The 4,386-nt window shown below is 32.6% G+C and overlaps 1 protein-coding gene and 1 pseudogene across 1 annotated transcript in view; both read right to left on the bottom strand.

Annotated features, from left to right (window-relative positions):
• LOC102488238 (attractin-like protein 1) overlaps positions 1-4,386 on the bottom strand; it is a gene marked incomplete at its 5' end in the record, with an annotated part of 503,763 nt that overhangs the window by 124,138 nt on the left and 375,239 nt on the right.
• Positions 3,778-4,386, bottom strand: part of LOC102487404 (NADH dehydrogenase [ubiquinone] 1 alpha subcomplex subunit 5 pseudogene) — a 2,277-nt pseudogene continuing 1,668 nt past the window's right edge.

Here is a 4,386-nt window from a genome sequence, read left to right as displayed (position 1 = left end):
TTAAAAACTTTAAACTTGTGGCCCCTCTCCGTTTACTTTCATGTATCACATTTTCAATAACTCCTCTGGAAGACAACTGTATATAGCAGAGATAGTGTAATGGGAGAGTGGGAAAGGGCAGAGGGTCAAACATAGGATAAAAAACATATATATGTATACATATGTATGAAAGTAGAAATGGAATATTATTGATGATAACATGCTTGATTAAGCCACTATGCAGTTTATCCTAGATGGGAAACCACATTTAGTATGTTGTGATGATGCTCAGGGAATGAATGTTAGGTAATATAAAAAAATTAAAAAAAAAAAGTTGCAGGAGAAAAAAAAAACGGTAAAACTGTTTGTATCATTTTAAAAAAATTGCATATTTGACGACTGCAGCGAGCTGTATGGGCCCAGCTGGGTACTACTTTATAGTATGTTCATTCTACTCACTGGGGTTTATGCCTAAAGTCAGACTTGGGTTCATGTATAGGTATGTGTCAGCTGTGCTAGCTATTGGATATATTTAGACTAAATAAGTTCATTGGCAGAACAATTGAATGGGGTGGGGGGAAGGCTTGGAGGGCAACCATGGATGCCAGGGACAATGGGGGAGGAGGATAGGACTTAGCAGAGGGTGGGGGATGGGGAATCAAGGATGGCAAAACAAAAGGCAAGGTATGCAGGACATAAAAATTGGAAAATTATTTGCTGAGAACATGTATGTTGATGTGCTTGATTGAGCCAATGCACAGGGTATTTTGGATGGAAAATTCATTTGTGTGTTGTGATGGTGTATAGTGAATTAATGTAGAAAATGAATAAATTTTAAAAAATTCAAAAAAAATAATTTAATGATATATCTTTTGTGATAAATATAACAATAATGTTTTACCAGATTACTTAAACTAAAACAAATTGATTTAAGGCTAAAATATTTTGTTCAAAGGAAGCTGTGAATCCCAAACGAAACTGACAATACAATGAAGAATACAGGCATTCTTTTGCATTTTTTGTTGTCACCCATATTTACTGTCAACCAACTCAATAAATAATAAATGTAACATTATATGTTAATTATTCTATGTAACAACAAATTTAACTTGATTTTAGAATACCTATTAACAAAGAAAGGTAGATCTCACAGTTGTATTATTTCCAACACACAAAAGTAGTAATTATTATATTATGTATTAAATAAAAATTAATACTATTCTTAATAACTAGTAATTTAAAAATATGTTCCATAATGTTATTAAATATAAATTAATATAACAACTATTAATGCATTTTTTAAATGTTTAGTTATTTCAATCATGAGTGAAAAAGAGAGAAAAATAGAGAGGCAGGCACCCTAACAGGATCTGCATACCACAATCCATCCTCAGACCAGGTCCTGTGCGTTCCTGGCATGTTCAGGGAGGTCTCCAGACTAAAACCTGGAACCTTCCCACATGGGTCATCCTCACAGAGGTTTATATTACCACTGTACCACTATCTGGTTGGTCTCTAATAATTGCATATTACCTTACAGCCAAACAAAGTATAGTTTTCACATATAATCGTCCCATTATCTTTCATGTTAAATGGCAATTCATCTCGCACTCTCTCTGCAATACTGTCCTAGCTCTACCTTTTACTCAGTTGCAACACAGATGGCCTGTAAAAACATCCTCACTTTAAATCAAGTAAATTTCCCATTAATTGAACATGACTTCTACTATTTCATGGTAGCCCATTTTCAGTACAATCAAATGTTAAGTGAAATTATTCAGACAGAAAAAAGCAAAAATACTTTCCTTCTTATTAAGTCTTTTACTTGTTCATAATAATCCATGAATGCCATTATGTTTACCAGGAATTGAAAATAGTGTGTGGACTTATACTCAGATGATAATCTATGCCAACTGACAGAAATGTTGAAATATGTAACTGTCCTTCGATTGGAAGAATGAAATTATAATTCAGGTGCAATATTTTCAAATACAAACACAAACTATTAGCACATGGTTTACTAATAGCACTGAGATTCACATCTGTTTCCTAGGTGCAAAATCACAGAAAGGAAAAAATGGAAGTATAACTTAAGTACTGTGGTATTATAATCTCTTTCAAGTTGGGTTGAAGAGGTTGGTGACTATCTGATAAATGAGTGAAATTTTCAGCCCATTCAAGTAGCTTCCCAATAACTATACTGACATTTTGATTTCAAGTTCTAATTATCATTAGTACTTCATTATAATTAATTCTAACCTTTTAAGTTGAGAGCAAATAGTACATTTCAAGTGAAGAATAAATCAGTTCATAAAATGATAAATATGTAAAACTGAATAACTGCCATGTCTGAAAAGATTTAAATGAAACAAATATTATCATGAAAGTCAAATCTTGAAGAAAAAAAATAACAAAGAGTTCTACCTACATAATAAAATGCATGGGAGTATAATATATGAGTGCTCAGGAAATGAAAAAAAAATACTATTTATTTTTACTTTTTCCTTAAACATTAATTTCTTAACTACTACCAGAATGATTTTCTTAACATAGTGAGGATAATCATTTAAAAATCTAAAAATTAGTAAGTTAATAAAAATGGTAGCATAGCAGCTTTTAATAACTGGTTTTACTAGATAAAATGTAGTCTTCCAAATCTCATGAGGCACAGTCAAAGCATTTTAATTCATTTATGCTTGATATTTCCCAATTTTAAACTGTTGTGTTTTTTTTTACATAGATTATATCAGTGTCTGGTACTTGACTCCTTTTAAAGTTAAAGAAAGGACATAAAGAAAGAAGAAAAGAAGGAAGAAAAGGAGGAAGGGAGACATTCTACACAGAGTAAACACAGATGATTTTTAACTAGTATTTCAGAGGAGTAATCATTTTGGAGAGGACCCTAATTAGAAGGGGACTGAGTGGATCTTCTGTAGTGTTAGTAAGGTTCAATTTATTTTTTTTTAAGTTTTTTTTCTTTTTTTTATTAATAATTATTTTATTTAACTTTTTATTTATTATTTATTCATTTGTTTATTTCAATTTGACCAGAGAGGGACAGAGTGAGAGAGAGAGAGGGACAGAGTGAAAGAGAGAGAGGAAGAGAGAGTGAGAAAGCAACCCACCAGGTCCAGGACTTGAACTATGGTCGGCCATGTGGGAATCCAGCGCCCTTAACCACCATGCCACCTGCCGGCCCCAAGGTTCAATTTATTTATAAGAATGCTTATGAATGATAGTTACATACAGTGCTCCTTTAGAGAAAATGCATCAAAGCTATATACTTCCTCTTTTTTGTTTTGGCAATCAATATATAATTATATATTTAAATTTTAACTTACATATGTAAGATCACAGCCAAAGAGGTTAGTCATAATTTAAAATTTTATCACCACCTATTTTTACCATCTTCTATGACTTTACTTAGGACTTTATGACTTTATTTCCAATCCTGATGTATAAATTTGTTCAAATGTAATAATTAAGGGCCTTTTCTCTTTTTTGAGGTGTGTAATTAAATAACATATTAAAGGTATTACTAAAGATAGCTCACACTTTAATTTTGGCATCTACAATGAATATCTATAGGAATTTTTCTAATTAACTTTGAAATCTCACAACCTCCCTGTTTAAAGAAATATTCTCTCTGAAATAATTAGACTGAATATTCTAACAATTAGAAACTTAATCTCAAGACTCTATTTCCATAATAAAATACTTTAACAAATTTCCTGAATATGTTCTATATAAATTTTCTTGACTCTAAGATGTCAAGAATGTGGAAACATGTTTACTATAACAGGACATTTAGTGACATCAGTTTCCCACCAACCCACCAAAGTCATTTAAGGATGATTATATCAGCCATTTCCACTGGTTAGCAGGAGGTTCTTCCACTAATGGCTCCCATGGTTCCCATTTAATCATTTTTCTCACCAGACTTAGTTCATTTTCTGCCTGAAGAGTCACCTCTTCTATTTGACCACCCTGAAGTTGGTCTTCTCATTTTTTAACATCTGATTCCGCTTTCACCATCCCCAGCCTGTCATTTGTCATCTGCTCTGCATATTTTCTATATGCTGCATTTTTAGGCATTTGCTTAAGAATATCAAGAATCTTTGCATATAATATTCTCAGGTGCACATGTGAACTGTTGGATACAGCCAAACCCATGAGACCCATGGTCTTCTTCAGCAAACCCGCCAAACCCAAAAAACCCCTTGGTCTCCCCCACCACCCCCGCCATGACAACCCGGACAAGTGGACACCACACAGCCTTTATATACTTCCCATGTGCTTACTGTTACGTATGCAAATTGCACCTCCAGGGAAAGTTTATCTAGAAACATTTTTTTAAGAATTAATTTATTTAACTGTATTTATTTATTTTAATTTGAAAAGAGAGGG

Source organism: Tupaia chinensis, unplaced genomic scaffold (genome assembly GCF_000334495.1).
Source record: "Tupaia chinensis unplaced genomic scaffold, TupChi_1.0 Scaffold143963_1, whole genome shotgun sequence".
Classification (NCBI taxonomy): Eukaryota; Metazoa; Chordata; class Mammalia; order Scandentia; family Tupaiidae; genus Tupaia; species Tupaia belangeri.
This window is presented reverse-complemented; position numbering and strand designations above follow the sequence as displayed.